We start from the raw sequence: 24,593 nt of genomic DNA, 5'->3' as shown, positions 1-24,593 counted from the left end.
TTATTTTGAAATCAACCAACCCTATGAGTTTTTTTTTTTTTTTTTTAATTTGGAGAATATATTTACTCACTTAGATCTGCTTGATGCAATTTAATGCACTTTGATTGAAAACCAAACACAATGATGAAAACCATGGCAACGGTGGATGAAACAGCCCATTCAGGCACCCTCCCCACTAACCTGGAAGTCAAAAATGCACAAAAACCAGCCATCAGAACTTTGAAGACTTTCAACTTTCAAAACAGCCTGCTGATGATAGGATCCTAAAAACAAAGCATGTGTTCCGGCTGTAAAAGAAAGATGACAATACAGAAGTTACACACACCTAAGCAAAAATAATTTTTTTGAAAGGAATTTCCTTCCTTTTTTGCAGAAAACCTGGAATAGTTGCACAAGAGCCAGATTTAACATACCCCTTAGACTCAGCATTAAGGAAGAAAAGAAAAAAGTTTTTAAATGGCTCTTCTGTTAGATCATCAGTGCATCATTATTGATACCGGGTGCTTTGTGTATCGAGAACCAGAAAGCAAAGATCACTGCTTGCTGCATGAACTGTATATGTAAAGAATGGGCCTGTGATTGACAATCCAATATTGTCCCTTAAGTCAGTATATAAGGATAAGATTCCACTATTTTCTTTAGACTCTCCATCTTGTTCTCTGAATTTATTCCCTTCAACCAATGCTTCAGGCCAGTTACCTGGGACCTTTGATCTAAATGCCTCTACAAAAACCACCTCTCTGCCACCACCAAATTTCATCGTATAAAACAACCAACAGCAGATACATAACCATTTTGTCACTGTGACTCAGAAGCCAGCAGAGTGCCTTCTGCATGGCAGGTGCTTGCTATCTGCAAGTTTAATTGAAATTAAATATCTTCTTTCTGCAGAAATCTGCTGCATTAAACTATTACATTATTATAACTATTATAAATTCTACAATCCACTTTACCATAGCACAGATCCTTTGTCAGGCTGGTTTATGATATTCTATTAGACCTTTAACAAAATTCATATTTATTATTTTGTCACTAAGCCATACTTAATAGCATGCTCCATAAAGTAAAAATACTAGGCATGGGCATTCAGGAAGTGTTACGTTTGTTTTCTAAACTCACATGGTTATGACTTCCTTTCAGTAGAGTACCGCATGATTTAAATTCAAAATGTGATATTGGTCACTTAGAGCAAACAATTTAATAATAATGATTGACCTGACATTTCAATAGAACTTAGTTTTCAAGGCTTCACATGGATTACCTCCTTTGATGTTCATAATGGCCACTTATATACAACGCTAACATCATCTCCATTTAATGAGGAAATCGAATATTCTAGTGGATGATGCAGTAACTATGTATTCATCTATCTGTGCAAACTGAAAGGGAAATTTACACTTTAAAAATTGTTCTCTGAATTTATCTTTATTTAAACTAAATATGACACTCCATTCTTGATAAGAACTTTGTTCTGTTTTCCTAAAGAGAGAGGATTCCTATCTGAAACATTCAAAAATGATGTGTGTACTGCACTTCTTCACTTCATGACTTACAAATAATTGGGCTATATTAATTTTTGAATGTAAGCAAAATAATATGAAACACTTACTGACAAGATTTGTGGTAATGGTTAGCCCAGGTTTTGCCCTTTGGAAGATTCACAAACACTGGAATTCAAGGACATGTTTTTTAAAGGGGAAAGGGGTATGAGTTCTGTGAAAAGTTTTTAATTTTAGATTTGCATTTCAGTGGTATCTTTAAAAATCATTTTTCAGGTTTTAAACACTTAACTCCTTGTTTGAAGGAAAAATTTAAAATTTAAAGCTTACGTTTTAGTCAGCTCAGCTGTCTTAACAAAATACCACAGGCTGGGTGGCTTAAACAACAGAAATTTATTTTCTCAGAGTTCTGGAAACCAGAAATCTAAGATTAAGGTGCTGTCCCATTGGATTTCTGCTGAGAGGTGTCCTTACTTGAAGCTGGCCTTCTGCCTGTGGTGTCTTTTCCTATAACTAACCATATTGGATGAGGACTCCATCCTTAAGACCTCATTTAATTAACCTCAGTTACTTCCTTAGAGGTTTTATCTCCAAATACAGCCACACTGGAGGTTGGAGCTTCAATACACGAATTTGGGGGAGGATATAAATTTTCAGTCCATAATGGCTTCTTTCATAGAACGTGACTTTAGGTGTTGAAGTAGTGTTTCTCAAAATGGAGAATCTCACACTATTTTTTTCCTCTAATAAGGCTTTGTATATTATTTAAGTTTGATAAAATTTGGATTATTGTATTGATGTATTCAAGATATAAATTATAGCATGGTGGTTAAGAATACTTGGAGTAAGCCTATCAGGTTTTTAATCCTATCCCCATTCCTTCCCATACATTATGGACAACTTACCTAATTATTTTGCCTCAGTTTCATCATCTATAAAATAAGAATAATAGAAATAATCCATATTTAAGATCATTTCAGGGATTAAATGTAATAATTCTTAAAAATTTAGCAAAGTACCTTGGCATTTATAAGCACATAATGCATGTTACTAATACTTTCATCAAAATGATCCTAATACTTGTCCTAAAAGCACAGCACCAGATTTGCAGTACACAGGCATGATCACCTCAGTTGGTCACATTTTTAATTTTACTTTTTCTCTAACATATTCACTCTCCATTGACTCTCCGTTGGAAATTATTCTCCATCAATTCCATCCATAGGCTAGTTCTCTTAAATAATGGCTCCTCTTGGTAGATGAAGGCATTTTGTATCCATTTAAGTATATTCTGTCCCAAGATATTCTTTTGGTTTTGAAATCTGGCTTTTCAGACATATCCACATCAAGGATGATTGGACATTTTATCAAGCGCTTATGGAATGACTTGAAAATTGCCCAATCTATTATGAAGGGGCAAAAATAGGCTGCAACATGTGAAAACCCCACTGGCTTTGGCATCATGTGAAGTAACCTTACTGTTTGGGGGTCTTAGTACAATGTTGCAGGTATTCAGTAAGAATATTCAAATACTGGCTACATTCAGGGATTACTGAGCATATTCTCCCAATTTAAAGGTTGAGAATGACTTTGTGTAGTAACCATACCTTAGTCTAAATGTTTTAATCAGTGCTTTGTTTAGCCTATGGGTATTCTTAGCAAATCAAGGACATCCATAGCACAATTCTTTGATTCTTGAGTCTCCTTTCTCGAAACATGGATCTATCTACTCATCTACCTTAGAGTTTTCTTCTTCTGTCTCTTAGCTATCTCTATTCTATGAAAAGAAATGGGTCATATCTGATAGGATAGCTTTGATGTAGTTGTAGAAATGAGTCCAGTGGGTATATGGGGACGATTGTAGTAATGCTTATGCAATGTTGGATTTTATCTTCTCTCTATGATGCTGCTATTGCCTAGAAGATAGGAAGAAGTGTGATTTCTCCTTGATGCGCTGCATGTCTAATGTTGACAATTGTTTTTTTTTTTAACACTTTCTCTAATTTTCATGTCAAAATCTTACAAGAAATGCTGTCAATATTTTCTCCTGTGGCAAGGTTTCCCAATCACACTCAGTTCACTGCAGTCTGGCATGCAAATGTGCAGTGCAACGTGCACTCCAAGGCTCCATCAGATGAAAGAGACCATCGAGCATGGAAGGATATCTTATGCACATCTAGTCGTTATGCCTGGATTCCTGTGTTCATTCAATCTAGTCAGGTAACTTAGGAGTTTTTAAAATTAGAAGGATATTTTGAATTTCTTTAACTTTGTGGAAATTACCTCTTAACTTTTTGGTGATCTGAGCAGACCAAGGATATTCACTATAAACCTTCTCTTGTATTTCTTTTCATGAATCTCCCTTTCTCTATCCTATTCTTTCTATTGACCCCTCTCTTTCTTCTTCAGAGTTCCCCAGTCTTTCTAGCACCCTGCTCTGGAGACACTGCTAAATGTCAGAGATCTTTGTTCCAGTTTCCCTTACATCCTTCATTGGCATATGACCTTGGTTAAATTATTCAGTGTTGTTAGAACTTGGTTGTCTCATCCATGAAAGGAGAATATTTTTTTTGCCTAAATACAACACCACATGAAGTCTTGGTCTCTCTTCACTCTAAAATATTTCAGTGATCTCTTTCTACATAGTGATTCTCTACTTTCAGCCATCCTTGCTCTAGTGGATTTATGTTTTTATTTTCATCATCTGCTTCTCCAAAGCATCTGATGACCTCATCTTTAACAAAATTACATTGAACACTTTTATACAAAGATTAGATACTGCTTAAAGAGATGTGAGAAATGGTTTCTTCCTCCAGAAAGGCCTATACTCTACTTGAAGGTAAACTCTAAACATTTTTTAAATGATAAATATCAATACAAAGTTGCATATGATTTATCCCAATTACTGATATAGCAATAGATGCCTTCAGAGGCTAGGCTGAAAATAGAAGCCTTCCAGAGGAAGTGGAATATGAGTTCAGCATATAAAGTATGGAATGACCTAAAGAAATGGAAACCATGAGTGTGTGCCTGGCTGGGAAAACAGCCACAGCAAGGGTCTGCAGCAGAAGGGTAGGAGTTCTTTGCTGGTTTGGCTGGAGTGTCACGTTTATAAGAAAGTGATGGAGATGCACTACTTAACAGGTTATACTTGGGTGTCCATCCCAGTTGCCACTAACCACATATGGCTATAAAAATTTAAAATTTAACTACTTAAAATTAAATAAAATTTAAAATTCACTCCCTGGGTCATATTAGCCATACTTCAATTGCTCAATAGCTGCAAGCGACTAGTGGCTACCATACTGGACACTGCAGATGGAGAACAGTTTCATCACCACAGAAAGTTCCATTGAACAGTGTCATATCATACTTAAAATGCCTATACTTTTATTAGTACACAGACAGCTTTTCTTCCCTATGAGCAGTTATGACTCTTCACCCTCAGAAGAAATCCTTCATCATATCTGTAAAGCAGTGCAAAGGAATTTTCAATTGCTTTTAAAGGTCTCAAACCTGTATTTGTACAGGTTCTTTTTGAGATATCTGCCTTATACATATCCTATCTTTGAAAAGTCTCTTGCTCCTTGTTCTCCAAAAGAGTGGACCAAGGATATGCTTGCCTTACAATGTTTTACATCCACTCTTCCATTGTCTGGGGAAATAGGAATGGATATCTGGCCCCTGTCCAATCACATTAACTCTCCAAGGGATTTGGCATTGGGACAGTTAGACATATGACCATTGTTGGGGGCTCTGGATCTGGGAATGTACAGCTGTTAGACTAGTCCACCAATTCCCGATTTCTACAGAGATAAAAAGGAAGACAGAAAATAGAAGCATTTCTTAACCTGAGCCCAGGTAGTGCTGATCCAGGGATAAAATTCAAGGAGCTCATTAACTTGGAAGGGAAAAAAAATTACATTGATTTTCATTAGCCTCTAGCTATAATATGAATGTAGGCAAAACTGCAGTAATATTAGCAGTAACTATGATTTTATTTCAAGTAACCCTAAAAAACCCTAAAAAATTTATAAACCTAAAAAAATTATACATATTTTGTAATTATGGTAGTTATTGACACACTGCCAGATCTTCTGACTATATTGTAAAGAAACATATAAATACATTGCAAACATTTAAATAAAAAAAATAAAATTTAAAATTCATATTTTATAATTATGTTTTAATATATTTCATTTCCTGTTTAATCCTATATAATGTGTTTTTTTTTTTTTTTTTTGCGGTATGTGGGCCTCTCACCGTTGTGGCCTCTCCCGTTGCGGAGCACAGGCTCCAGACGCGCAGGCTCTGCGGCCATGGCTCACGGGCCCAGCCGCTCCGCGGCATATGGGATCCTCCCAGACCAGGGCACGAACCCGCGTCCCCCGCATCGGCAGGCGGACCCCCAACCACTGCACCACCAGGGAAGCCCCCCTATATAATGTATTTTATACATTGGAATCATTTTCTGAGAAGGGTTCCATAGTTTTTTTCAAAGGTCCAAGGGCATCGATAGCACAAAAATGGCCAGTAACCCTTATTCACATAGTGAGGAAAAATGAGGTAGATATTAGAAAGGAGCAGAGATGAGAGCCCCTACACCTCTGGAGAGAAGATCCTGATGAATTTCTATTTTTATTTTCAATATGGTCCCCATTTTTCTGCAGCTGGTCTGAATCCAACTTTAAGATGCCTTTACACCACCAGTGTCAACTGATATCATAATTAGCCCAGTCATTTCATTGCTGTCCAAAGAACATGTTAAAAAAGAGATGAATCCATTCAGGTAAAGCCAGGTACAGATTAGACTTCCAAGCCATTATAGCCCTTCCAGGACTAAAGAGTAAATCATCACTTCTTAAGTAACCCCATCTCTTTTTAGACCAGTTCCTTGGGCTATAAAAACAACTCTCTAGAGAAAATAAATGCACTGGAGTAGCCTGAAGGCCAAGATCCATTATGTTTGTTGAAATGCAGAGCTACTCCAAGCTTCCATGATATTTTGTACCAAACAAGCCTATAGAAGTTGATTGAATTTTATAGACTTCCTTCCTTGTTTTATATACATCGTTATTCCTCTGTCCCCTTAAACCATTACCATTGCCTTTTCTTTCAGACTAGTACAGAATCTCACCTCCTTTTTCTATGAACAAAAATTTCTTGTGATATTTTTCTATTCACTCATAAATATTCACTTAAATTTTTATTTCTCATCTAAAATAACCCAGTCATCAGTTGCCCAATACTTAGACTGTAGTCCGAAAGGCATTCGAATTTACAAATGAGTCAGAGTTGACTACCTAGATATCAAGACAAAAGCCACCTTCAAAAAATTAGGACAGAAGAAATGAGAAGGGGGCGGGGACAATTCAAATTTTTATTTTGACGTGCTTAAATATTTAATTGCAATTTCCTATATTAGTGCCTACTTCCCAGTAAGGTGTGCACCAGCCTAAATTAATCTGTCACATACCTTCTGTTAGAGCTGGCACAGCAAGGTAGGACTTGGACTGCCTGTACCTCCCATAAGAAGCACCTCTGCTCTCTTTTCTCTCTTCTTCCAGAAAATTGAAAACACTGCTTGGAGGGTCTCCTTATTCAGGATTCAGCTTAATTTCTATTGAGCCCGGAAAAGATGGGTTTAAACTCTGACAGTTTAGGCAAAGTGTGGAGATGCATACTTGATCATACTTTATGGCCAGCTACAGTAGAATTAGGGTTCACAAGCTTGCTTTTAAACAAGAAAATCTGCATCATTTATACCATGGTGGTAGTAAGTTTAATTTGTGAGGTTCAGGACTCTAAAGACATTGTGTTTGTGTCAAATAGATCAAGAAAATTGTAGGGAGGGGAGAACATGGAGGAGGAAGAGTGTGAAATGTAGAGGAAGGAGGAGAGGAAAGACCATAGCAATAGAGCAAGGGTGTTGACTGTCTGGGAGGTGAGAGATAAGGCACAAGATAAGATTGAGAAGGGATGTGGATAGGTAACTTTGTTTAGTTTGCAAATTTACCCAAGGCTTTGTTGGCAGAGCCTGTATACTATTGCAAAAGAAATGAATTACTAATTTAGGATATTGCCATCCTGTGCCAAGATAATCCTGCTCTTCACCTGGGAAAAGGAAAGAAAGGAGCATGAATCCAGAATCCAACTCTGAGTTACTCACCACTAAATTTGCAGCATGGGGCTTAGGACTTAGCATGTCGTTGGTGCTCAGATATTGACCAAATAAAGACCAGATGCCAGTTTTATTTTTTTCCTCTTTGTTTCTTTGACTCTAGAATACAGTGTAATGAGGGAGATATAGTCTGTATCAGGGGTCATAGAACTATGGCTCCTGAGCCAAATGTATTTGCATTTGTTTCAAAAAAGTTTTATTGAAACACAGCCAAAATAAAAAGAAAAGAAAGAAACACAGCCCCAAAAAAAGAAAACAAAGAAACACAGCCATGCTCATTTGTTTACATATTGTTTGTGACTGCTTTCATACTACAATTTGCATATTGAGTATTAGTGACAGAGACCATCTCACCCCCAGAGGTGAAAACATTTACTATCTGGCTCTTTACCAAAAATGTATGCTGAATCTTGGTCTGTATTAAGGGATGGGGGTATTTCTTTGAAATTAAAATAGTTTGGGAAATGAAGGAATTTTTGGATGCTTCAGGGCAGTGTTTAAAGAACAAGAGGAAGGCTCTAGTTCTCACTAAAGGATCTAGAAAAGGGAGACCAAGGAAGTCTTAAAGTGTGTGTAGGGAGGAGGGTGGAGGCACAGAAATCAAGATGTTAATTTGTCAAAGCAAACCTCTTTCTGATCTTTCTTAGCAACAACTCTGGTTGACCTGTTCTCCACAAAGTCTGGACATTTTCACTTTCCTTACGGATTATGAGAAAAACACTACCAGAACACTAGAAAGAAAGATCCGTAGCTAAAACTGAGTAATGGGGGCAGGCAAGTGCTCTCTGATTTAACTAATCTGTCCTAAAAGAATTGAGCCCATGCTCCAGCTTACTTTGCAATGCATAGACTTTACAATCAATAGGCTCTGATAAGAAGGTGGAAAAATGAAATTTTGTAGCCTTCAGTTTCCCAAATTCAGACAGTGAGTGACAGATCCAGAAAGAAATCTTAGGAGCTTCTTAATCTGCTCCGTTTCTTTTTTTCCTTTCCTCCAAGTGCCAAAAATACTAAGCATGGCTATGTTTAGAAGTCACACTAACTTCAGCCATTTAGGTACACTGCTTGTCTGTTATGACATTATTATAATGTAGCACAATTACAATTATTAATACCATTAAGGATGTATCCATTAATTTGCCAATGGTTTTCTTTTCCACTTCTATGGACAAGCTCAGGTAATAGGCAGAGTAGAAAGGACATCACTCTTAAAGTCAAAGACCACCATTAAAGTCATAATTCTTTCATTGACTCATGTGTGACCTTCGTAAACTGACTTCTTTCAGTTTCATCATCTGTAAAATGAGGGTAATCATAACAAATTCACAAGGGTTGCTGTGGGTATTAGAGAAGGTGATATAAGAGGTGACAAATATGTGGTTACTGATATTTTGCTCTTGGAGTCTGGAGGGCCATTCCTCCTAAAACAAAGAAGAGAAAAAATATATATTTCCTGTGAATTGGTAGACATTAGTTGGAAATATTCTCCTGCCTTCTTCTCTCTCCCACCCACCAACATTCATTCCCCTACCATTAGCTAGAAACACTCCCAGAGTGGAGAAGGGCTACATGGTGGAGAAACAATCCAATCCCTCTCTACCCAAAGCCAGTCACCACTGCAGGAAATCCTGACTTAGATTTTTAAAAAGTTGAATACATGAAAGACTGTATTTTACAAATGATTGTCAGCCTATTCTTAGACAATCAATGTCAACATGTACATGCTGATCTAAAGAAAGGGAAATGGCTTTAGAGCGGATATGAAGGGGTGACTTTGAAATGAGCATAACTTAAAATAAAGCCTCTTGAAAAGTCTTAGTGATACATTTTATTTATTCTGGCGGCAGTTTTTAGGTTCCAAGTGATGTTGTTGTTATTGTTTTAATGTAAAAACTACAGTGATACCGAATAGTATTTTTATACAGTAGGACTTCTATAAATAACTTCTAATAACAAAACCCAAGTCATTTTATGAAATGAAATAATATGAAAGTCACATATTAACTTTCAACTTTTTAAAGAATTTCAAAACTTGATATCTTAAGGGTTATACAAATTTCAGATTTAAACTAGTACAAATATTTCTGCAAGTAGTCAAACCTGTGAATTTCCACTTAAAGCCCAATTATTCAAGAATGTTAAAGATGACTATGAGTCTTTGGGGAAAAATCAGCAAGACTTTAAGTGCCCATCAGCTAAAGCTAAAGGATAGTGAAACACCTAGAAAAGTGCATGTGGTATCTATCCGTGTGAATACTAAATTAATTTACCATACCAGCTCTGCTAGGAGAAAATATTAACAAAACACTTCCTGTGGCATAAACAAAGATTGAAGGTCTAAAACATAAAAGCTGTTAGGCTACCTTATTTGTCAAAGAAAGATACATTTAAAAATATTTACTGAATGTTAACTAAATACCAAAGGATTACTTAAAATGTCTATGTTATTGAGAAGTATCCATTCTATAACAGGGTAAGTAGCTATTATATTACATAAGTCTTTAATGGTAGTGTTCTTAAAAAGCAGCCAGAAAATTTTAACACAAAGAATAGAGGACGATTTAATACCAATCAATCAAAAATACATATTTAGCACCCGTCAAGTTCAAGAACTGTTCTTGGAGCTCTAGGCAGATTTAACAAAATGAATAAAAATTTTTTCTGCCCCTCAAGATTCATACAATCTGTTGGGGAGGGTAGAAGAAAGAAAGAAAGAGAGAGAGAGAGAGAGAGAGCGGGGAGAGAGGAAAGAAGGAAGGAAGGAAGGAAGGAATTTTATATATATATATATATATATATATATATAAAACATATATATATATATATATATATATATACGACACTATAAGGATGTAAAAATAACTGCTGACATTTTCTGGGTACTCACTAAAGTCCAGACCAAGGACTGAACCAATTGCTAATCATCTTATTTAACCTTTTCAGGAATCTTTGTGTGAAGGTTTATTATAATTCCTGTTTTATAATGATTAGAGGCATCAAATATCTACCTCAAAGTCACCCAGATCGGAAACACAGAACAAGGATTCAAGTCCAGATCTATTAGCATTTCAGCATTTTAGTAATGGTAAAAACCCTTTTAACATTTCAGAAATTCAGTGGAGTGGTTGACTATGGGCTCTACAAACCAGGGCCTGGTTTTGAATTGTAGCTTTTTCCATTCCTTGCTTGGTGACCTGGGGCAAATGTTTTGACCTCTAATAATAGTAATGGATTTCAGATGGCTAGAGGTGAGATGGGAGAGGAGAGGCATGGGCACAGCAGTGGAGACAGGAGGAATATATGTCCCAGGGATGCTGGCTGGAACAAAGACTAGATCCTTCAGACCCACGGGAACTAAGGGAGAAAACAGATTGTGGTGGATCTTAAATGGAAAGGCATGGGATTCTCATTTCATCCTGTTAGCAATTGGGAAGCACTAGAAGTTGAAAATAAAAGTTTGAATTAACACATTCTATATTACTTTTCTATGATTAAGCCTGAACAAAAATATTACCCTCAAACTTTCTGAGTCTGTGTCTTAAAAGGGTTTATTTTAAATACTTCAACATAATACAAGGCAAATATGGATGTGTTTATTGCATATTTCTATCTAGTATTAATTCAGTGTGGGTGTTAAAATATCTAGCGAATAAAGTAGTCTTTCAAAAACAATAAAGTATACACAAGCTTTTTTCACACACCGTGCCTTCCTTAACCACCAGCAAATGAGATGGGAGGAAAGTATCAAAAGATGTAAATTAAGAGTATAATCTTACTGAATTACTTGTTCTTCTAAACTACTTGTTGTTTTTCAAACTACCTAATTTGAATAATAGTAGACATATGCAGACAATCTTTGGCAGGCAGCTCAGTATCCCAAGAAATATATTTTCCATGTTATCCTATATATAGCAGTTAAGCAAATACATTTTTGCTTCTCTCATGAGACTGGCCTTTGTAAAGTAACTCAATGTATTTAGGTTGTGAGAAAACAAACTGTCTATATTCTCATGGTTTTCACATCATTCATTCTTCAGGGGTCTTTTTTTTAGCTATTAAAAAATGCCGGTTGTCTCTTTAAATTCTATACACAACCTAAGGTAGGGGATTAAAATGCTAACTTCTACCAAAGATTTGAAGAAAACATGAAGACTACTACGATCTGGCCTTTTATTTTGTTTAGTTTAATTTTTATTTTATATTGGGGTATAGTTGATTTACAATGTCATATTAATTTCAGGTGTACAGCAAAGTGGTTCAGTTATACGTATACAAATATCCATTCTTCTTCAGATTCTTTTCCCATATAGGTTATTACAGAATACTGAGCAGAGTTCCCTGTGCTATACTGTAGGTCCTTGTTGATTATCTGATCTGGTCTTGTAAGTGTGCAAAGTATTAGATACTGTTTACTAAAGTCGTTTCTGAAAAATAATCTTGTCTCACTTTCCTCCTCAATGGCTTAAAGTGTTTGGATTGTTTGTTTAATTTTATGCCACTTCAGTAAAGTTTGATTAGAACTTCAAAATTCTCAACACTGTGAGTTGAGGAAAATGCTACATATCTTACAGACTGACAATGTAAGGCCTGAAGACATTTTATGGTTTTCATTCCTAGGGAGCAATAGAACCTCAAGAATCTCACCCCTTCTCCTTTTTGCCTTATCATCTTTCTTTTGAAATCCTACTAAAAAATTTTTGTAGAGTCAAAATCCCTAATGATGAATTAAGGAAAAGTTTCCCACATTATGTTTATATTTGTTTTTATATGGCAGCAGGGGGTGGGTGTTCTATGATTCAGTAAGTTTGGAAAAGGTTTCTTCACAGCCAAACAAAGCTTTTCACATATTTTGGTACCTTTTGGAATCTAAACAGTGAGGAAATAGTGGTAGAATTTTTTAACCTATTTTACCACAGGATTCCCTTTCCCAGGCCCCCTAGCAGGACAAGTGTTCCAAGGAATGCGCTTCGTTAAGTGCTGAGCTGGCGCCATATGGGGCCCCTCCATTTTCTCTCAGGGAGGGGGCCCAGCTTGAGGACTTGAGGAAGAACTGGCTTCTTGAATTGATATTCTTTTTTCTGAAGGGACCATGATTCTTTTATTACATGTAATACAGAGATAAGCCCCCAAGTCTCCTTTTTAAGATACTGTATAGTATACATATTAAATATTCTAGCCTTTATCTATATCTTTGTCAACATAAAAGCCTGTGTTTCTAAAGCATGAAACTTAGATCTTTCTTAACTCTTAACGGTCATTAATGCAACTATGGCAGAAATGATATTCTTTTTAACAGGATCTGTGGTAACCCAGGGAACAACTGCTTGTGAACAAGTGGAATCTTTCCCTTCCAGTTTTTGACACAAAGCACCATCCATGCTCACTGTCTACCTCAGGCCTCGCTCCGGCCTCCTCACTTGACCGTGTTCTGAATGACTTCAGAAACTCCCATCATCTGCAGAGTCAGTGCTTGTGAAAGGGACACGGCAGTTACCGCAATTAATCAGGGGAAGGATCCTCCGGGCAATGTCCCAGAGCCTGTCTCCTTGGTAATTTTGTGGGCCTTTCAGCTGAGCAGAGGCCACTGAACTCCCTCTCTGAATCCTCTATCAGCATTTTAATTGGGATTTAGTTCCGGAAGAAGAGAGGAGGCATCTTACACCCTGTGTCTTAAAAGGGAAGAAAAACTTTGACATCTCAGGTACTTAGGAATGAAAAAGGCAGTTGGATACAGACTTGTCCACATTGCTGTATTTTGCTAGCAATGCTGCTTCACCAATTTGGCTTTAATTTCCTCAATACTAAAATGAAATAATATACCATTTATTGCTTCATCTCATGTTGTGAGGATTTAATGAGGTAATAATAGGTAATAATATCTGTTACAGTTTTAAGTTTTACCACCCCACAAGTTTATGTCTTCCAGCCAGTCATGTGACCTCTCTGGACCTCAGTTTCCTGCAAAATGGTGACAATCGTGCTTTCCCAAGCTATCTTTTAAGGTGGTAGTGAGGAGCTAATAAAGATAAAAGTTCTTTAAAAATGATATATTATGTACACCCTTGAGAAATGCTTTAAAACCAAAAGACATTTTTAAAAAATCAAAACATATTTTTAAAAAGCAAAAGAAAATCCTTTACAGTATTTATGGGACTAATTCAAGTCATGTTAGCTGATCTTTTGTAGAGTTTAGGTCTGTGTCATTTTCAAATGGGAAATAACGATTTTAAAATATATTTCAATAGGCGCTTTTGGGTACAATGTGAGCCTCCATCAATGATTAAAACAAAAATATGTTTGTGTATATATATCTAGACATCATTGTTTCCTTAAGCTCTCATTTCTTGATTCTTTTCATTTTCTGTTTGTTGAAAGCGTTCACCTAAAGATGTTATAACAGTGAGGGATAATATCGCTGTACCTTCATAACTGGGTCACAGGTTATGGAACGCAACAAAAAACACTTCTCTCAGTCACGCTGAAATGTTCTTGGCTGTCCGTGCCTCACACCCCATGCTAGCTTCTCCATTCCTGCACGCAGTGGTTAGTGTTCTTTTCTGGCCATGCTCCTCCCTTTCCTTCTGAAACTTTGCTGGTGGTGATGACCACAGGCCCTCTGTTCCTCTTACTTTTCCATGAGCTGTCACTTGCATTCCACTTGTAGCTCTGGTACAGGTTTGACCCTAAGGCAGTATCCCAGCATCAACCACTGAATCAGAGACTCTGAACCGACTTGATGGTGGAGGATGGTGGTGAATGGGGGAAGGGGTGGCCACATGGGTCACAGGTATCAAGTGAAGAGAGGTGTAACAAACTACCACAAACATAGTGACTTATAACAGCATACATTTATTCTCTTACAGTTCTGGAGGTAAGAAGTCTGTAATAGGTCTTATGGAGCTAAAATCGAGGTGCCGGCAGAACTGCGTTCTTTCTAAAGGTTCTAAGGGAGACCTTTCCAGCTTCTATAGGCTGCCCACATTCCCTGGATCCCGGCTGTGTCACATTTCTGCTTCTGTCAACAGCTCTCCTTCTCTGACTTGCCTACCTCCCTCTTTCACTTAAAAGGACACTTGTAATTACATCGGGTTCACCCAGAAAATCCAGGATAACCCTCCATCTGAAAAGCCTCAACTTAAGTCGCATTAACAATGTCCCCTTTGCCATGTAAGGTAACACAGTCACAGATTCTAGGAACGAGAATGAGGATGTCTTGGAGGAGGAGCCACATTACTCTTCCTACCACAACAGAGAAAGAACTAGAAGTAGGAAAAGAGAAGTCAGGACCTCAGGATGCAAGCGACCACAGAACAGACAGCAGAACTGACACCATCTGAATGAGTTTTTCCTCCTGGGGTGCCTAGCTGCTGCTCTCCCAGCCCTGCCTCGCCTTGATCTCATCCTCTTTTCTCCACTGAACGGAAACGGTTCTGAAGTTCATCTCAAACATAATAAGCTGGGCTTCCCTGGTGGCGCAGTGGTTGAGAGTCCGCCTGCCGATGCAGGGGACACGAGTTCGTGCCCCGGTCCGGGAAGATCCCACATGCCGCGGAGCGGCTGGGCCCGTGAGCCATGGCCGCTGAGCCTGTGCGTCCAGAGCCTGTGCTCCGCAATGGGAGAGGCCACAACAGTGAGAGGCCCGCGTACCGCACGTGCGCGCGCGCACACACACACACACACACACACACACACACACACAAGGTAATAAGTTAATCTAGGCTAATATGCTCTTCAGGCCGGCCTGCACTATCACCAAGACTGTCTATACAAGAGGATGCCCCACTTTTATTGAACTCACCAGTTAGTAAGTTAACTGTTGAGAACTTGTGGCCAGATAGAAAGGAGTAGAGACCCCACTGGGAAGATGTTTTGCTGAGAGATCCTCTCCAGTCACTCCAGGCAAGGAGTTGCTTTAATCGGCTTCCTCTCATGTAGGTCTGGCTCTAGAGACAAAATTCCTCTTCCTACTCAGCAGAAAGATACTCCCAAGCATTTTTTTTTTTTTTTTTTTTGATTACCGCTGTCTCATGTATTCATTACGAAAATCGTTCTCCTTGGGGTCAGCTAGTGATTTAAGAATCACCAAAACTTTAGCCAGAACCTTTGAATCAGAACATGAAAAATGAGGCTGTTCTTATCAACTTCTCACATACATTAAATGATCCAGGTACTGAAATGTATCAGTGTTAGACAAATACCATGTGATCTCACTTATATGTGGAATCTAAGAAAAAAAACAATCATAGATACTGAGAACTGATTGGCTGGTGGTTGCCAGAGGCAGGGTTTGGGGGATGGGTGAAATGGGTGAACGGTGGTCTAAAGGCACAAATTTCCAATTATAAAATAAATAAGTCATTGGGATGTAATGTACAGCATGTGACTATAGTTAATAATACTGGATTGTCTAGCTGAAAGTTGCTAAGAGAGTAGATCTTGAAAGATCTCATCACAAGGAAAAAACTTGGGGGAAAATAAAAAAGAAATGTTTTTTTGTTTTGTTTGTTTGTTTGTTTTGTTTTTTTGCGGTACATGGGCCTCTCACTGTTGTGGCCTTTCCCGTTGCGGAGCACAGGCTCCGGACATGCAGACTCAGTGGCCATGGCTCACGGGCCCAGCCACTCTGCAGCATGTGGGATCTTCCCAGACCGGGGCACGAAGCAGTGTTCCCTGCATCGGCAGGTGGACTCTCAACCACTGCACCACCAGGGAAGCCCAAGAAATTTATTTATACTCTACTATACAGTACAATACTACCTTAACATCTAGGGTCTTTCACATGACCTCTGGCCATGTTGCTCCCTCTGAGACAATGCCTTTTCACCTGGCTGACTTTGACTCTTCTTTTTTTTTTTCAATTCATAAGAATCACTGTCGGGCTTCCCTGGTGGCGCAGTGGTTGTGAGTCCGCCTGCCGATGCAGGGGATGCGGGTTCGTGCCCCGGTCTGGGAGAATCCTACATGCTGCGGGGCGGATAGGCCCGTGAGCCATGGCTGCTGGGCCTGTGCATCCGGGGCCTGTGCTCCACAACAGGAGAGGCCACAACGGTGAGAGGCCCCCGCGTACCACCAAAAAAAAAAAAAAAGAATCACTGTCTCAGGGAAAACTTCCTTGACTTCCCTGTTCTGGGAGCTTGGATTAGCTCTGATGTTATCTGTGCTATCTTGGCACACACCACCTTACTATTTGCATGTAAACCTTTCACTAGACTGTGGAGTCCCAAAGGCAAGTCGTGCACTTCAGTTCATCCTGAGATCCTCATAGGTGTTTCATAATGGTTTGATGAACATATAGAGGAGCCCTCCCAGAGCTGGTGAGCTGCAGCAGTAGAAAGCCAAAGACGTGAGGCAACGTACACAGTAGCACTGAGAACCTGGGAAGAGCACCAGAGAGTAAGGAGAATTCCAAAAGTGATAGGAGAAGATGTGCAGACCTGAGAGATAGCTATCTTCCCTTTACCTTTGCCTTAAAATATTTTAATGAGTTACTACCTGTATTAAACTCCTTGCTATCTCCTCCATCCAAGCACCCACCAAATACCTGGCATACAGTAGGACTTAATATGTGTTTAATAATTGACTGATTACCTAGTTCTGGCTCAGTATGACCCAAGAGGCAAAGCCTAAGTCAAGAATTTTACAGCGAATTCCCTGGCAGTCCAGTGGTTCAGATTCCATGCTTCCACTGCAGGGAGCGCGGATTTGATCCATGGTCAGGGAACCAAGATCCCACATACTGCATGGGATGCAGCCAAAGAAAAAAAAAAAGAATTATATAAATCTAAAAGTTACATTATTCTAATGCCATTTAATCAGAATGACATATAGATAGAGAATGAACATGTATTGGCTTCCTACAGTGAGGGGACTCCTGTAGTAACTGGTCAGCATCAATAATAAAGGGATAAAAGAGATAAAATCTGCCCTTACGCTTTGCACTGCTAACCAAGGAAACAGGAAAAATGTATACAGTAAAGATGATGCAACAATGTATACTAAAAATTATTCTGACCTTAAGGATATGGGGAAATTGCCCAATTGATCCCCTGGAGTCTAATTCAGACCATGGCAAACTGGGTCATAGGAAGAAGAGATGTCATAGTTTCCTTCCCCAAATCCATTCAAATTTCCCTCATTGGATAATACTTATGAAGTACAGCTCATGCAGTTGTTCCAGAGATGAACTCATCCTCCCTATTAAAGGGTGGTCCCATGAGAGAGCAAAGCTTAGGAATTTTGTTCAATGGATGTGACAAGGCAGCATATCAGCATACAGCTCCCGTTATCGTTGATGGCTGTCTTGAACTATGGAAAAGCCAGCCTATATATGAAGCCAACACAAAGGAGGCAGAACCAGGAAAATCACAAAGAAATGGAACAAGTATTCTATTTAAACTATACCTGAAGGCTTCTCTCAGTACTACTACTCCACTTATCTTTTAGCCAGTTTGAGTTGGTACCAAAGGAAGGTATCCTGATAGGTAGAGGAAGGAGTATCTATGTCCCAACCTCATACGTCCTCTAGTTGATTTATTATACAGGAATGCATAGGGAACTTTTGAAGACCCCATACCATTGAAAGTATTAAAATCATCAGTGTCCATAAGAAGAAATACAACATATGGAAGAGACAGTAACATTGGCATAGAACACTAAATATGAATACTGCTGAAATGCAAGAGAGACGAAGACTACCAAATTCAGATAAAATATAGAGGAGGAAAACCACTCCTCTACAAGAATAGTCTGAGGATTGAAAGTGATCCCTGTCTGGTAATTGCCAAAGAACTCAAAATGTAATCACATCCTCCCTGGAGAGGACAGGAGTAGTTAAGGTTTAAGGAAGGCTGAATTGTTTCTCTGGATTACTCAATCTATGATCATCCCTGACAGGATAAATGTAGAATTTTTACTAAAGAATTACTTTTCATTGAAAGCAAATATGATTCACTAGCATAAATATAAAAAAAGAAATAACAGGTGGTGAATACAACTCAAGACATTAAATTTCCATGAGTCACTGAAGCCAGATGGCATGTATTTGAGAATTCTGAAGAAATTTAAGATCAAAGCATTTTTAGATACTAACAATATGGGCAATTTATCATATAAAACAACTATCAGAGTCAGGGAGATTGCCAAATGTATTATATGACACTATTAGGAGAAGCACAAATTGTTCTGTCAATTCAACTAAATGCAATGAAACCTAACAAATTTATTGGCCACCACCAAGTGCAAAGCACTGTTCTAGGCGCTGGCCATTCAAAGGTGTTTATGACAAGGTCATGTCCTTCAATAATCTCACAATGGAGATTATGAAGATTGTCCTTCATAATCTCACAGTGTCAGTAGTAGCCAAATATACATAAAGTCACACATACTTAATGATTTTAGAAAGAGAACAATATTTAAAGAATTCTCTAATGAAATTTTTTGTTTCCATTTGAAGGTGAATTGGTCAGGGATCAGATATAGGAAACTGAAACCATTCCAGCTAGACTAAGAAGAGAAGATTTTGGTGCTTTAAGAACTGTGGAAAAGGAATTCCCTGGCCGTCCAGTGGTTAGGACTCTGTGTTTTCACTGCCAAGGGCCTGGGTTTGACCTCTGGTCAGGGAACTGAGATCCCACAAGCTGCGTGTCATGGCCAAAAAAAAAAAAAAAAAAGGAATTGTGGAAAGACTAGAGGAATAGGCCTTACACGGAGTTCCTAGGAACAATACTCTGGAACTACATCCATGGGAGACACTGCCTCTGTCCTAATCAGAAGACTGGAGAAGCAGGAGGCTTCTAGCTCCAGAACTACCATGCCACCTCTTCTTCTACAACCTCTGCCAGCAAAATGAGTGTCCTTGACACTGCCTTTCAACACTGTCAAGCTAAAGACTGGACACTGGAAACTCTACTGCAGCTGCCACAGAAGAAACAAACACCCAAGGTCATGCTTACCAGTGGCAACAGCTGAAGTAACAAAGCATGGTATCCACCTTGGGATGTCCACCTCCACCTTCCAAATCTCAGCAGTGGAGATGTGATGGGTAGCCACAGTGGGGTGGGGAGCTGGGACATGTAGATCTTGAGCAGTACTGCATTGTAGTAGCATAGGATATAGGACAGCAGGTCACACTGAAACTGGGTGAAATGGAGGCTGAGTGAGGCAACCCCCAGTCTCTGCCACAGATGATTGTGTATCTCCCTCCCTATTTACATCCTAGTCCTTCCCAACCACTCCCACCCTCAAATCCACCCCAAAGCAACTCCTGTTCTTGTTTGACCTGCTTGTTATCTTCACTATCCACCCAACTGACCCAATAAAACAAAAGCCTTGGAGTCAACATCAGCCCCTCCCTCATTCACTGGACAATCAATCAAATTGTCAATAAATCATGCTACTTCTATCTCAGGTGCCACTGCCTTAGTTCTGGCCCTCTTCACCTTTTAAACAGATTATTATTGTTTCCTTACTAGTAATCTGACAGGTTCTTCCCTTAAAAAGAAATCTTCTATGTCTCCTGACTTCCAGAATTATCTTTCTAAAATCAAAATCTCATCATGTCACCCCTTTGTATGAAACCCTTCAAAGGTTCCCAATTTCCTGTACAAGAATGTCCAAGCTTCCTTGCAGGGCAATTCAGAATCCTCCGCAATTGGACACAAGCCTATGTCTTCACCCTCTCTCTTTCCAGTGCTATATCCCTTTTTACCTCTGCCTAGTAACTCTATACTTCTCACCAGTCCCCAAGTACACCAGATACGGTTCTAATTTTGTTCCCCTACATTTGTTGTTTTTTCCATCCTGGAGTATACTTTCCCACAGTAAATAAACTTCTATTCATTCTTCAAAACCCAGTGTAAATGTTACTTTTGCAAAACTTTCCCAAGCAGAGTTTGTCTTTCTCTCCTCTTCACTGCTATCCCATGTTTCTCACACTGCTGTTCAAACGTGTTTCATAATAGATAGATTTTTCTCACACTGCATGCCTTCCACTTAACTGAGAGTGCATTTAAGGCAGGAACAGTGTCATCCAGATTCATGCTCCTTCCGCATCTCAAATCTACCGCAGGAACCGGCACATCAGAAGACTCAATAAATATTTATTGAGTGACCAGGTGAAGAAAATATAAAAGCATTTATTTAAAAAAAACTTTTAAAAATAAAAGAGCATCAAAGACTTAAAAATATATCAACCTATTGTGATATAATAACATTCCTCTTCTCTTACTTGAGTCCAAGAGAAAAATGAAAAGATGTTAAGGGAATAGGTGTAGTGTTCTTTTTAAGATCTGCTCAGTCTCTAAAAGATATAAATTTGGCAGCCTGACATGAAAGAGTCAAGATGAGCGCATAGGACTTTCTTGAAGGCAGCATTCACTTTCTACCCAGAGTGAGCCAGCAAAATCACAGAAGCTTATGTACAGCTTTCCTTGGACTGTATTTATGTTTAGATTATAGTAGCTGGATAGCTCTAGGGAAAGTTATTGACTCTCATGTAAACCCAAAAAAAAAGAAAATCTGCTCAAATCCAGAGGGAATTTGTTAAGCCAGAGAACAACTAGGCTTCTCTTGTAATAATTCAAGTAATTATGAGAAAATTATAACCTATAAATATGACAAGGAGCACATGGACCTGCATTTGGTCCTCACAGGAAAAACAACAATGGAGTTTGACTGAATGTTATTCTTAAAAGTATTAATGTTAGAGCATAGTTTCTCAAAGTGTATGCTAGGGAACATACACTGTGTAGTTAAAAGAGTCTGGAAAATGAGCCTAGTATATAGTCTTTTTAGAACATCATAAAGACAATAGACATAGTAAGCCTCTGAGAAGTCTCATGGAAGTTGTTCTATATTTACTGTTTCTCAAACATATTTGGCTACCCTTGTTTTCTTTTAAATAGCCAGCAGAACTAGTGCTCAATAATGATGTATGGAATGCAGAAATTAAGAAAGTTACAGTTGGTAGTCTTGTGATAAGAATTAAGTGATTAGGCTGGAGTAGCCCTCTGACTCTTGAAAAAAAGGAGGAATAATACAAACCCTAGTGCACTTAGAATGATTATCCCTCCCTGTGGTGGCTCTCAAGATATGTCCACCTCCTAATCCTTGGGACTTGTGAATATTACATAATATGGCAAAAGAGTGAGTATTGAGCTTCCCTGGTGGTGCAGTGGTTGAGAATCCGCCTGCCGATGCAGGGGACACGGGTTCGTGCCCCGGTCCGGGAAGATCCCACATGCCGCGGAGCGGCTGGGCCCGTGAGCGATGGCCGCTGAGCCTGCGCGTCCGGAGCCTCTGCTCCGCAACGGGAGAGGCCACAACAGTGAGATGCCCGCGTACCGCAAAAAAAAAAAAAAAAAAAAAAAGAGTGAGTCTTGCCTTATATGGCAAAAGATGTAATGAAGAATCATAGAGGAAGAGCTTATCCTGGATTATAAATATAATTGTATATATCTTTATAAGACAGACACACAGGTGAGAAGGTGCTATGAAAACAGAAGCAGAGATGTGAGTACCAGGGTAGGCATGGGAAGCTGGAAAAGGACTCAATTCTTCCCCAGAGCCCCTGGAGGGAGTGTGCCCTGCAAACCCTTGGATTTCAGACTTCTGGCCTCCAGAGTGTGAGAGAATAAATTTCTGTTGTTTTTAAGCCACCAAGTTTGCAGTACTCATTATAGCAGCCACAGGAAACTAATACACCCCAGTTGAGCACCTCTCTGACTGAGGCACTAAGCAATGTTCACCAGCCTCCACAATGTTGCCAAAGGTAAGGGATGAGCTTGTCACTTCTACCTCTGGCATCCCAATTTTGTTAAATAACCTGCCATAGTCCTTCTTGAACCTATTTATATATAATCGCCCATATAATGTCTTGAGGCAAATGAGTTTCATAAATTTACTACCCACTGTGAACAGCATCTTGGTGTATGGAGTTGTTTATGGCACAGTACGTTTTCATGATGAATCCATTTGCCCCTTTTTTCACCTTTTGCTTAACACTTCTATCATTAGCTTAAATATATGTGGGAGACAATTGAACTCCACTAAAAAGGACAAAGGTCAGAGAGGAGAGCTTGAAGCAGGGAGACCATATTCATGAGACATAGAAAAGCAGCTCCTTCTGAAGTTGGCAGTGCCTGTGGAAAGTGCCCTGTCTAGAGGGCTGAGGTTCCTGCTGGGGGCACTAGTAGAGGACCTTGAGGCAAATATTCATCCTTGGGACATTTTAAGAGGAGGTGACCCAGAGGCAAATCATTCAGAAATACAGAAATTAAACCCAGCACAGGAATCTGCCTCTGCCAGATAACAAGACACATTTTCTTTGGGCCTTTAATAGGAAAATGAGCATGTTCTATTTCCTGTTGATTGGATCAACAGTGCATAATCTTGATGAGCCTGGTGGAAAGGTCTTAAGGATGAAGCCTAGAGACATGACTTATTGCTTTTTTTGACACTGGCATTCCATCTGCCACCAAAAGAGTCCAATTAAAAGAAAAAAATAATTTACTATAAAGAATTGGAATTTGCAGTCTGTGTGTTTAAATGCTAATAGATATTATATACAGAGCTTATGAAACTTTGGTTACTTAACATTAGTTAAACCTTACTTAAGATTCTAGAACATTTACTCTCAAACTTTAGGCAGTAAGTCAAAAGTGAAGGGTTCCCTATCTCCAGTTTTTCCTGAGTCTATAGGTGCAGGGAAAGTAAGGATGATGGGAAGAGTGCCATGTGCTGAGAAATGTTTTAGAATGTGTGTGAGTGTGTGTGTGTGTGTACGCGCGTGTGTGCGTGTTAAATTTTAACAGTGTAGCGGTCAGCCCGCTCCTCCCCTTTTATACATGCTACAGTTTGCGTTGGAGGTAAGACAGGAGGCAGAAGAATACAGATATATTCATATATATATACACACACATAAAGAGAGAGATTCAAACACCTGGTACCAATGTCTACAGTTAGTAAAAAATTAAATACATAAATCTGTTCAAATTATCATCTTAACTATCTTGAAAAACAATTGTATAACACACTCAAATGACATCTCTTTGGTAAATCTTTATACTCTTCCGGTTGCAGAGCACAGGCTCCGGACACGCAGGCTCAGCGGCCATGGCTCACGGGCCCAGCCGCTCCGCGGCATGTGGGATCTTCCCGTACTGGGGCACGAACCCGTGTCCCCTGCATCGGCAGGCAGACTCTCAACCACTGCGCCACCAGGGAAGCCCTCTTTATATTCTTGAAAGAGATTTATAAACTTAAAAGGAAAAAAAATAATTGTTAACATTTAGTGAGGACATTCTGTGTTCCAAGTGCTTTATGCATATAATGGGTTTAATTCTCACAAGAACCCATGAGGTAGATGCCATGTTTACAGCTCTTTTATAGACGAAGAAACAGAGGCCTGTTCCCAACATCACACCAGTATTGAGAAGTAGAATAAGTATTTGAATTCAAACAGACTATATCTTTTAAACATTTGCTTTCCATATTTTCATTTATTGCAGTTTAAGCCTTTGTATATGATTTTGTCATTGAAGAAATTCTACATAGCTGTTTTATTTTTCTATGATTTAGAACATCAATTCCCTCTTTTTCCATCTACCAAGTTTGGATCACTAAATAGAACTGGTTTGAAACTCTAAAGTAAAACAGGACAATTGGCACATTTTCTACATCAAGCCTTCCAGGAAGTTGAATACCAAAAACCCCTTCATCCCATGCAAGATGGATGAATGGTCAGGGTGCATTCTAGAATGCTACAAATTCTATCTTTTCTAGGTCCTTTTAATAATCCCCTACAGAACACAGAGCACTAAGCAATCTCTTCTCACAATTACAATAGCAGGGTCCCAAACTGCACGGCCATAAATAGCTTTAAGACCACCCATCTTTTTCATTAGCAAGAAGGGATA

The 24,593-nt window shown here is 38.9% G+C and overlaps 1 long non-coding RNA gene across 1 annotated transcript in view; it reads right to left on the bottom strand.

The window, feature by feature from the left end:
* Nucleotides 1-243: 243 nt before the first annotated feature.
* The window catches only part of LOC136794332 (uncharacterized), a 50,011-nt gene continuing 25,661 nt past the window's right edge, over nucleotides 244-24,593 (bottom strand). Inside the window, exon 3 of the long non-coding RNA XR_010840939.1 lies at nucleotides 244-287. This is a non-coding gene — a long non-coding RNA (uncharacterized lncRNA). The remainder of the gene's footprint in view (nucleotides 288-24,593) is intronic.

Source organism: Kogia breviceps, chromosome 5, assembly GCF_026419965.1.
Source record: "Kogia breviceps isolate mKogBre1 chromosome 5, mKogBre1 haplotype 1, whole genome shotgun sequence".
Classification (NCBI taxonomy): Eukaryota; Metazoa; Chordata; class Mammalia; order Artiodactyla; family Physeteridae; genus Kogia; species Kogia breviceps.
Note: the sequence above shows the minus strand (reverse complement) of the source record. Positions and strands in the feature narration are given on the sequence as shown.